The 11810-nt window shown below is 49.0% G+C and overlaps 1 protein-coding gene across 4 annotated transcripts in view; it reads left to right on the top strand.

Moving 5' to 3' along the window:
* SVIL (supervillin) overlaps window positions 1–11810 on the top strand; it is a 230942-nt gene that overhangs the window by 528 nt on the left and 218604 nt on the right. Inside the window, exon 1 of one of the 4 annotated variants that reach the window (XM_035712994.2) lies at window positions 55–161. The exons of 1 other annotated variant lie outside the window; for it this stretch is intronic. The gene's annotated coding sequence lies outside the window, so the exon portion shown is untranslated. Of the gene's footprint in view, window positions 1–54; window positions 162–564; window positions 582–981; window positions 1138–11810 lie in introns of those variants that run through there. 2 more of the 4 variants (XM_049100238.1, XM_035712992.2) reach the window with 2 other exon arrangements.

Genomic DNA, 11810 nt, shown 5'->3' with positions numbered 1-11810 from the left:
GCCGGCTGGCGTGGGGACTGTGTCGCGGTCCCCGGGACCCCGCCGGTGCGCGCCTCCCCGCCCCGCGCCCTTGCGGAGCGGCCGCCCCCTCGTCGCCGCGGGGACCTTGGTGCTTGGGGGCCCGCCCCGCAGGTGGGGACCGTGGCCGGCGCGCCGAGCGGGTGAGTGGGGTCGGGAGGTCGGGGTACGGGTGTGCAGGCGCCCCCGCATGGGCCTCCGTCTGCCCCTCCTCTTTGTGCCCCCGTGCAAAGTTTCGCTCGGGACCGAGGGGCAGGGGGCAGGCCAACCTGCCGCTAGTGCGTTTGCTCTGGCGAAAGCTCGAGTCGCTCGCACAGCCGCTCCTCCCGGCCGCCGGGTGCGTGACACGGCGGCCCCGGCCTCCCGCCCTAAGCCAGAGCCGGGGCCCCCGGGGCCCGGGGCTGCGGATGCGCCGGGAGCCCACCCGGGCCGCTTCCTAGTCCAGGACGCGGCGGGGGGGCGGGCGGGGGGCAGATGCGACAGCCACCGCCCTCCCCTCCGCCTCTTTAATTCGCTCAGAAGGAGGCTGCGGAGAGAGAAGACACAAACTTTGTTCTCACTTGGTAAAACTGCCTTTCCAGTGTTTTGCAAGCAGGCGTGCGGACGCGATTCTTGGTGGTTCCGTCGGGACAGCGGGGGCGGGGCTGGCCCGCGGGCGGGGGGCTCCGGGCGCGCCCAGGGGTCGGGGGCGCGGGGCCACCTCCGGTCCTGTCCCGGGGTCTGCCCAGCGCGGACTCGGCGGCCACGATGGCCCTGCACGCTGGGCACTGCCCCCGGCGACGGGTGGGCGCCGCTCCCGCGCGCGGGGGGCCCCAGGGTCCGGCGCTCGGCCCGGCTCCGCGCCCCGGCCCTGCGGTGATCCCGCGGGTGGCCCGGCAGAGGGCGCCCGCTTCCGACCGCCGCGCGGGCCGGCGCAGGGGAGGGGAGGGGAGGGGAGGGGACTTGTTGGAGCCTCCAGGTAAGGAGCGCAGTGAATCATCCCGCGAGGAGGGACCAGCGCTCTCTCGCCTCAGCGAGGCGGGGAGTGGCCGTGGCGCTGCCGAGAAGCTGGGGCCGCCCGCCGCTGTCCCGCGGGAAGCCGCGCTTGGGCCAGCCCGCGGCCCGGGGAGGCGCAGGAAGGTGAGGAACGTCCCCAGGCGCGGCGGCCCCGGGGCAGGCGGACCCCGGGACGCGCCGCCGCGCGCCCTCCTCGGGGCCGCCGCCACTCCGGCCCCGGGCCGCCCCGCCCCTTCCCGCCCCTTCCCGCCGCGTCCCGTCCCGTCCTGTCCCGTCCCGGGCGGCGGCGGCGGCGGCGGCGGGGTGCTCGCCGGGGCCCGCGGGGTCCCGAGCCCTAACAAAGGCGCGGCGCGGCCACGGCTCCCCCCACTTCCGTCCCCGGCGCGCGCCGCCCCGAGGTGCCGGCCCGGGCAGGGCTTCCCTCTGCGGAGTTTGGGGAAGTCAGGTCCGCGGCCCGTTGGGGCGGGAGGAGGGGCGGGGAAGGGGGCGACCCGGGCGGCACCGCCCGTTTCCTCTCGGGGCCGCGCGGGCGAGCGGCGAGGGTGGCTGCGGCTCCCGCGCCCCTCCCGCGCCCCTCCCGCGCCCCTCCCGCGCTCCCGCGCCCGGGTTTGAAGTCCCCGCGCCGAGCGGCGCCGCGGCCGGCCTGGCGGTGCACGCCCCTCCCTGAAGGGCGGGCGGCGCGGCGGCTCCGGAAGGGAGTGGTCTCGGCCCCGGGGACCGCCCGCACCCGGGGCGCAGCTCCCGCGGGCGGGAGTTGCAGGACGGCGAGTTAGCGGCCGGGAGGCTGCGGGCCGGGCCGCAGTCTGGGTCAGGTGCGGGGTTAAGCGCTTCCGGCGAAGGCGGGCCAGCCCTGCTGAAGTCTGACGCCTTATTGCACCGGGAAGTTCCTCGTGCAATGGGAGAGAAAGATGGCAGGGAAGATTTGTTTTGTGGGAGCTTGTGCAAACCCAGCCCGTGCACAGGTCCCGTGGCTGAAGTGGCCTGGGCAACAGCGGCACCGCGCACCAGGCCTCCAGGGCTCTGGACGCGAGAGGAGGAGCTGCTGCTGAAGAGAACCCCGGGGCCCTCCGCTCGCTCGCTCGCTCGCCCGTGAAACCGTATCCCCCGGTGATCAATGGATAGAATTCACATGCTTTCTCGTCTGCCTCCACTCCCTTCTGTAGTAAGGAAAGCGCAGGAACCATGCTGGTTTTTATAAAGTGCCTGGTGGATGACAGAGTCTTCACACACACTTTGAAAGGATCTTCACCATTCTCCTTCCCTGAGGCGGTTATTTTTATTTTACAGATGAGTAAACTGAGGTTTAAAGAGGTTTATGGGACAGCAGTCTGGCTTGCTCCCGAGAGTACTGTTTGCTCTTCCCGCTGTCTTTGGCTAAGGCTGGTACCGAAGAGTTGTTTAGAGATTGCTGATTGAAGAGTCAGGATATATGCTAGAAGCCCGGTTTGGTTCAGGTTTTCTTATGTTAGGCATTTGGGTTAGGTGGACTTTCTACATAGGACTGGTTTTTTAAGGACCAGCACCAAAACTAAACCAAGTCTTAGAGTTGTAGGTGTATGACAACTAAGGCTTCTCCCAAAACTGCATAGAATTTTCTGACAATGCCAAAGAGAGTCAGAAATAGCTGTCCTCTGCTTTATGTGCTGTCTCATTAGGCAGGTGGGCCTGAGGTAGGAGCTCCACATGGCATGAATCTCTATTTGCCTACCCGATCGTGAGGAGCTGCAGTTCCCACCCTTGATAAGTCGTGTGATATACTTGGTCACCATGCTGGATATATGTGTAAAATAAAGGCTGCCTTGGAAATATGGCCAACCTTAATTAACTGCCTAATGAGTTAAAACTCAAATGCCTTTTAGGCATCTAACAACATGATTTTATCTCTGCACATTTATGCATCATTGAGCTCAAGTTTGTGATCTAGGATGTTCGTATTGTCTTGAGTGTACTTAAAGCGCATTGCCTTAAAGAAAGATGTTTTAAACTCTGGAATGACAGTCTGTGACTCCGAATGCCTCTGGGCAATGCCAGTTGTGGCGACTGCGAGGCATGGTGATTAAGGGCAGGCATCTGAAGTCACAATGGTAGGCTTGAAATGTCACCTCCATCATTTACAGCTCTGTAATATTGGGCAAACTTGCTCAGCCTCCCTGAACTTTGTTTTCCTCCTCTAGGACAGAGATAATAATAGCCCCTCCTGGTTTGAAGCTATGAGGGGTAAATTTGATAATCCATACAAAGCACTTAGTAGCACAGAGTGTGGCACATGGTAACTGTGCAACAAATGTTAAATAATAACCATGGGTTTAAGAACAGATTCTTTCTTCCCTTGTCTCCTCCAGAGAGGTAAAATAGTTGATAGTTTGCCTTGAACTTGCCACTCTTCTTAGGTAACAGCTGTGTAGTGAGTGCTCCCTCTTTGGGAATCAGCGGTTGGTGGGGGGCAGGGCTGGTAGTGATGGAAAATTCTGTCTAGTTGCCCAAGGAATTTACAAGGGGCCCTGGAACTGCAGCACTTTCTTCCTCATTTTACCGCTGTATAATTTTGTGGTCAGTCCTCTGGCCATTTATCTTTCCTTTAAATCTGAAGCCAGTATCCTAATGGCTAGGATGACAAGGACTTAAAGAAAAAAACAAACTCAAAACCAAACACACTGGAGCAAAGGAAGCGAGCATTCTCTTTGCTCATTCACTGGCCATTTATAACACTGAAGAAAAATATATATGCTGGTCCAATCTGGGCAAGAGGGAACATTTCCTTGGAAATAGAGTATTTTCCTGGAGTCTGTTTAAAGGTGAGCCACCAGACTGGTAGAGAAGGGAGGAGAGTTTGTGATAACATTTCAGAAATATTTGCCTAAATATGGTAAACGATGTATGCTCTGAAAATGGCTGAACTGTATCTTGGAAGCTGATACGAAGAAGTAAGGCCATGCTTAGTTAGGCCGAACAACTAACAAACAGCCAGTATAGCTCTTTCCTATGTTATGAAACCCCAAAGCTTTAAACTTGGCAATTACAAGTAGAGAACTCGTTTTCTTTTATGTCAGATTGTTTTGGAAGGACCTCTTTAACATTGCCACTTTGTAGTTGCGGATTTTTCTTGTGCATTTATCTTCTAAACGATCAGTCACGGGCAAAAGCACCAGAAACCCTATAATGTCATCAAACACCACCCCACTGTGAAAGATGTCCCCAAGAAGTGCATGGGTCTGGAGTACGGGGAGGGGTTGCCATTTAAAGCCTTACGGAGGTTTTACATTTGGGTATAGAATGCAGCTTCCTCCCACACTGGAAAATGAGCCGCGTGCACTGTCAGCATGCAAAGGGTTAGGAGCAAGGTTTCCGCTTTTGTGTGTCTTACTCCATTTGTAGCCACTTGTTGGGCCCCGGCTGCAAAGAAAGAAGCAGCTGCAGGGCATGCGCCAGACCTGCCCTGGGCTGTCGCTTCCATTGTACAGAAGACGAACAGGCAGCACGTTATTTTGGATCACATAGCAGCTTGTTCAAAAGCATCTTGCATTCCCCAGCTGTTTCACAACTTCTTCGCTTATGGGAGAGAACTTGCCAGCTGCTGGGGCAACTGTACTTCCATTTGCTGCTTTTGTGCAGTAACCAAGGAAGGTAAAAATCCAGACGCCTTTGTTAAACTGTAGCCATTGTCAATAGCCTTATTTGTTTCTGTTAGGTCAATGTTATTCTAGATACAGTCTTTCAGGGGAGAACGTTTTTAAAGGAAATGTCAGAATTAACATTTTTTTTCTGAATAAATTTTTTTTCAGAGATAACCAGTATGTATAGCTTTTTCATAACTTAAAACCCACACAGCTTTTGTGTTTCATTGACTAACAAAGGGACGGGTCTAAGATTAAAATTGTTTTTTTAATTGACATATGAATCAGGTTTAATTACATGCATTTTTCTTTTGCATGAAGTATATAAAAAGGATGGTGTGTATTCAGGAAGTGCTCTTTTGTTTTCAGAAGGTTAGATTACTTGGCATTTGCCATTGCTGGATGGTGCTTTGCCCACATCCCTTAGCTTATCCATGACAAAACTTGAGTTTCCCCGAAGTTGTTACTTATCCAAGATGATCTGGCTCTTTGGTTTAATTCAGCAAATCTTCTGTTGAACGTTGACAATGTGGCAGGCCTGGAGAACCTATAAAGATGAAGAGGGGCTTGAGCCCAGCCCTGGCTGGATTCACAGTTCAGAAAAAACAGACTAAACCCATGCAGTGTGTGGGCTGTGGTAGGAGGCAGCACCTTTTTGTGTAATCATGTTGGTATCGTAATCAGGGCAGCTCAGATAAAGCCGAAGTAGCAAGTTGATGCACCGTTTAAAATTGAGAGGGGGAGTCTGTGTGCAGGAAGATGGACTTCTGTGGTTTAACACGTGTGGAGTACATGGACTAGAGAAGGAAGGCCTTGCATCTGTGGAGAGAGTCTCACTGTGCCTGGACTCCTGCATAGGACTCAGATGCCTTCCGCCTCCTGGTCACTGTGCATGGAAGTGAATAAATGCTCTCTAGGAGCAGCAGCATAAATCACAGCCCTTTATTAGCATCAGTCAGCTGCAATCCCATTGTTCTATAAAAGGTTATAAAACAAACTGTAATCACTTGGACATGTATAAAACCCAGACCGAAGCTCTTCTAACTCTTAGGGGCTCTTGCACTGAAAACCACCACTGCTTCAGATCCCCAAGCGACTCATAGATGCTGAGTTAGACTCTTGGTTCTAAGCCCTTAATCCCCTCTGTGCTCCATTTACACATCCCCGGATCTCTTACTTGGTCCCTTTTCACAGCAGTTTTTGATCTGTGCAGTGTTTCAGCTTTTAGTTGGTTTTATTGCCATTTGTGTTTGAGATTTTTCAAGAGCTCTGTTTGGTTCTGAGGGCAGATGGCCAGGACACTCTGTACTGCAGAAGAGGAAACTGAGGCTCAGCCGTCGAGGGTCTTGCCTGGGCTGGGATTAGAACAGAAAATCTCCCAACTCACAACTCTGCACTCTTGCTGGCTGTCTTGGAAATATCAACTTGTACCAAGCCAGAAGTTGAGTCACCCCCTTCCAGAGGCTTCACTGTGCATGTCCCCACCGCCATGGTCCTCACTGGGGTATTCACTGGGTTCTTTCCCTGGAGTGACTGTCTTCCTCATCACATTTTGCTGCATGTTATAATTGTTCTTCTATTGTGTTTTTAGGTCTTGGCTCTCAAATGCAGTTGCAACTTCCTGATACATGCATCCCTCTTTCCTGTCGCGCGTACATGTGCACACATGCACACACCTATCCATATACGTACATACATTGTCTGCCTTCGTTCAGCCTCACTCCTTTCAGAAGATGACTGTGTCCACGTGGTTATTCCTGTTTGATGGTGTGGAGTGCTACAGCCTTCCTGGTGGTTACCAGATACAGATGGATGCTCAGACTTAACCTGTCTGGTCTTTTCCACTGGGGGACTGTTGGAAGATGAGCCAGCAGCCCTTGGTAATGGGGACCACATTGTCCCTTCAGCATCAGGCTCTTCAGAGAAACAACTGAGAACTGCTCAGCTGAGAACTGCTGAGAAACAACTCTTCCCCGTAGGAGAACGAAGCTGATGAGGTGTGGAGGGCTCCTCCTTTGTTTGGCACAGCTCTGGTTTTTCTTGTCCAGCCCCCAACCTCCTCCCCATGGCCATCCCAAGAGCTGTTCTTCCAGCCCCCAAACTTCGGCAGTTCTGTCCTCATTCTGGGACCCTTTGTTTTCTCTTTGACATGCTACCCCTCCTGCTGCTGTGCTGTCACTGCTGCCTGGCCACCTCCCGGTAGCCCTCGGTTTCAAGTGTCTTAGGGACACTTCGCCTTGGATGCCCTTATCTCCATCTGTCATTGGTGTTTAATTGCTTGCCCCCACCATCGAGCCCGCTCTTTGACACTGGGGAGCTATCCTTTCTGATGACTTGTCAGCTTGTCCTCCTGCCCATCAGGCTACCCCATGTGGGTTCCTCCTGCACGCTGCCCATTTGTATCCTCACTTCCCTGGGTTTCCAGTGTGTCTTTATCTCTCTCAGGGCTGCCCTGCCCTTTCTTTCTCTCTTCTCCTTGCCCTCCCCCCCCCTTTTTTAACCCTCTCAATTTTGTACTTAGCTGTAATTGCCATATAACAAACAGTTACCTTAGTTTTAGGTATCCGGCTTAATGATTCAGTATTTGTAGAAATTAAATGATGAGCAGAGTAAGTCTAACTAACATCCATCACCACACATCACAGAATTTATTATTTTTTTTCCTAGCAATGAGAACTTTAAGGATTTACTCTCTAAGCAACTTTCAAAGGTCTGGTTCCCCTTTTCTGACAGTGTTTCCTGAGAGGTAGATGATTCCTTCTTCCTTCTCTTGTTCTTCACCATTTGCAGGCTCTTTCTTCTGCCCCTGTTGCCAGCCAGTCCTGTTTGGCTTTCCCTGCATCAGGTAAAATCATCGCATTAAACATAATCTATCACAGTTTTTATTTAGAAGAAATGTTGCCTTTTAAAAAAAAAGGTTCTTTGGAATTGGAACTTGGAAACACCAGTTTTGAAGCTGGTGAGGTCAGGGTATTTCAAAGGCTGGAACTTTGGGGAAAACCATTTGAAATTTATTTTGGCTTTTCTTTTACATGGCAGGACCTTGAAAGTAGCTGAAACATGGGCTTGTTTTGGGATAACCTTTTCTCAGATGGAAATTGTTCATACACAGGGCAGAATTAATGTTTACTTTTTTTTTTTTTTTTCCTTTCCAAATTATATTTCTGAAAGGTCTTTGGTGCTTTGTGGCCAGTGTGGCTTGTGTGGAAGTCTTGGGCGGATTATAACTGTGCTGGGCCTTTTGTTCTAAAGGCTCCTCAGGGGTATTTCCTAGCTGTGATTCTAGTCCATGAAGAGATACTAGACAATAAGTCTGTGGACATCCTTGCTTTAGGAATCTTTAGTTTTCTGTCCAAAGCTATGAACAAGGAGGGGTAAGGAATGGAGCAAGTTGGCTGTTGGGAAGCGGTGGAAAGGGATGTCCTTGCCCTGCCTTGAGCCAGAGCTTCAGGGTGAACAGCCATGGCTGGTGCAGCTCCTGCTTGGCAGTGTTTGCCATGAGCTCTGGCATCCTCCCACCTGGTACTTGCTCACTGCAGGGAAATTGCTCTTTCTCTGGAAATTTTTTTCATGTGTATGTGTATGCTAACAACTTAATTTACATTTCTTTTCACTCTCCTTTTTTAAAATTCTGAAAAAAGTGAAAGGATGCTTACCTGAGCCAAAATGGAGTTTGGCTGTAGAAATTCCCAATTAAAAAGGAGCACAGTTTTCTTGCCCCCAGTAGATATGGGAATCTGTTTATAGCACCGGGACAGGAGCTTGTGTTAGTAGAGACTGGCTCATCAGACCGAGGGACCTTTGATTTAGTGACTTTCTTGAGTTGGATGTTGCAGCACAATCCAAATGTGGTCAGCAGGTTCAGTTAGCCTAGACAAGTTAGTTAGCCATCTGTAACAACATCTGGAGAAAGGTTCTTAAAACTGGAATTCTATAGAAATAAACAATGAAAATAACCTAATAGTCTGTCCATTCACTCATTTGTTGAGCAAACATTTGTTAACCTCATGGTGGTGTGTGTGTATGTATGTGTATGTGTGCATGCAAGCATGTGCATGTATGTGTACATGCTCCGAGCTGAGAATATAATGACCCTTGCCTGTACAGGGCTTACAATCTGGAGATGACTTGTCAGCACAAAAGCCTAGGAAAGTGTCTTAGGTGCTGTGATGGATGCACATTGCAGATGTAATGGGGACACAGAAGATGCAGGGGTGGAGGTGGGTGCTGTTGCTGATAGGAATGTTGTGGATTGGGTGTACCATGTGCCAGGCCCTGCGCTGAAGGCTTGACATGCTGTACCTCTCATCATCAGCACAGTCTTATAATGGAAAGCCTGGGGTTAAGTATCTCAAATAAGGTAATACAAGTAGACAGTAAGTAGTAGAGCCAGGGTTTGCACTCAGATCCAAAATCCTACACCTTATGCAATAGATGAGAGGACGTATCGGTATTTTCCTGGGTTGAGTTCTTCCTCTCCGTCTATCTCCATCACTGTTGTAATGAAGAAAGAAGGAAGCCCAGAGAACCATTTTGTGAAAGGATGTGCAGTGGGGGTCTAGCCTACTCTGCTGCCATACAAACGATATACTATGGGGGATCCAGTTTAGATAGTTACTCTGAGTCTGTAATTATGCAGTTGCTCAGAGTACCCTTTATATTCAATGTTTTGCCAACTGTATTTCTAAAGAGTCTTTCTTTTCCCTCTGCCAGGCTTTGCAGAAACTGGCTGCCAGGCTTATTGTCACCCAGGAGGGACTGCACCCCACAGCTCTCAACTTCTCAGTGCTGGGCATAGCAGCTGGCAGCCTCTGGTTTCTGCCTCGCTGTCCTCAGCTGTGTTTGGCTGAGGAGAGTGGTTCTATTTCAGGCCTGTTGAAGGAAAGAGTAGCTTCCTTGTGAAGCAGAAACTTATCAGTGCACCCTGTACAGGCTCTCAGAAGTCTTGTCTTCATGTCCAGCATGATGCAGGCTACCTGGCTCTTATCTCTCCTTTTCTGCCTTTTAAGGATTACTAGTCTGTGTTTCTGATAAAACCTAGGTGTGATTGTAAGAATACTGGCTGGGCAGGTGGAGGAAACCTACCACTCTTGAAGGAAAGGAAAAGCTTAGAAGGGAAATTGGATCCCGCCTTCTTCTAGAGAGAGTCTGTGAGGACAGTGGGTGGCCTTCTTTAGAATGAATCACTCTGGGGCTCAAGAAGAAATCTTCACAAGCACCTTCTGCTTTAGGGCCATGTCTATATGTTTCAGATGTAGCTCTTGATAGTAGTGCAAGTAGAAAGACAGAGCTCTGTCCTTGAACTATGTGGCAGAATGAGGAAATTCCATGCTTGAATATTTAGAAGTAAACATTCTTCTTCTTCTTCTTTTTTTTTTTTTTTAAGAAAATACTGCAATTTTTAGTCCATTGGATTTTAAATCCTAAAGCTCTAAGAATAAGGCTAAGAACCTACATTCTTAGGCTGGAAAAATTGATAGACCCTGAGGTCAAGTACAGAGACAACTTACTTCAAGCAACGTTAGACTATTTCCATCCTGTTCCTAAAAATGAATTTGATATAAGACTTTTAAATAGAATTTATACATATATTTTTCATTCTGACCCCAGAATTATCCAATTATCTGTTCAAAAATAATAATCATCATAGGCATCTGACATTGGGTTTCCAGGAAAAAGAAAAATATATGCTTGACAAGAAAATTATACGGTAGAAAAATGTTTTGGTTGATTATTTATGTAAACCCAACGTGTGTGTGTGTGTGTGTGTGTTTAAAAAAACTTCCTCATCACTTTATTTAACAAACTAAAGGCTTTCGTCGCATGGCATTTTTTGCTGAACTTGGTTCTCACAATGTTGGAAGAAAACACAAGCTCGTTACAAGCAGTGAAAGTGTTTTATATATTTTTTTCCATGAACAAATTAGTTCCATCTCTAGTGTCTAGGCTTCTTAAAACACACACACACACACACACACACACACACACACACGACAGAGGAAACTGCAAGCTTACTATGGAAAACCCACTTTCATTCTGAGCACAGAGACTGGTTCTAGGTTCAAAGAGTAGCATCTTCTCTCATTGTACAGCTACTAACACTGATAAACCCACTCCTATTTCCTACCTGCACAACCATGATCTCCAATACACAAGTTCTTCTCCATCATTTCCCATTTCAGCTAGAAGTTGGGTTTCAAAAATTGAGGGCTCTGTTTACGAAGTCGTCACTATACCTTTTTCTCCTCCAAGCTTCTTATTCTCTTTTGTTGCCAAGTTCACATGGATTGCCGACAGTTACCGAAGAATGGCTTTTCTGTTTCAACTTGTATTTTCCAAATGGTTTCCCCATTGTTATCAATTCTTGGGAGGGCTGGGGAGAGTTAATGAGCCTGCGGGAGAGTTGCCCCCATTGTGGTTGGGCTTACCAAGTTAGTTATCATCACAGGATGCCTGCCTGTGGATTTAATGTTTTAGTTTCAGTACAGACAGGAAAGTGGAGACAGTTTAAAAGAGGAAAAGATTGCATAGCATGACAGAATTTTTCCCTCTCAAAAATTTTTTTTCTAGGATTATTATGATTATGATTCCCTGAAGTATCATTCATGGTCTGGTAGGACATCAGCTCTTGCTAAGAGTAAAGCCTTTTCATAACAGTGAATACTTGGAAGTTTCAGTTAAAGTACTATGAAAATGACTCATCGAGAATAATCATCATTTAAATGTAAGGGATGCTTATTCAAGTTTATAAATATTTCTGAACACCAGTGTGGGCAGAACACGGTGCGAAGCATTTTCACATAACTAATGTCATGTAATTACAACCACCATCACCAAGTAGGTAGTGTTACTTGCATTTTACAATGAGTTTTGAGGATCACGAAGGTACAGTGACTGGGCAAAATAATTTATCTAGTGGGTGGCAGGATTCAGATTTAAATATGGATCTTCCAACTCTAAGGTCATGCTTACTTTCCAGTGCACTGAGCCAATAACTAAACCGTAGTTAAATCACAGTGAAGGTCACCCATAGAATAGGATTCCAGAAGTGCAGCTTGACACTAATGTAATAAAATTTTAAGAATAAAACTATCAGATTAGGGCTGGAGTTTTTAATGCCCTTAGTCCATACCGGGCTTGGAGGATCGATTCAAGTATTTGCCTGCTTTTTGCTAAAGACAT

This window comes from Canis lupus, chromosome 2 (genome assembly GCF_003254725.2).
Source record: "Canis lupus dingo isolate Sandy chromosome 2, ASM325472v2, whole genome shotgun sequence".
NCBI classification, from domain to species: domain Eukaryota; kingdom Metazoa; phylum Chordata; class Mammalia; order Carnivora; family Canidae; genus Canis; species Canis lupus.
Note: the sequence above shows the minus strand (reverse complement) of the source record. Positions and strands in the feature narration are given on the sequence as shown.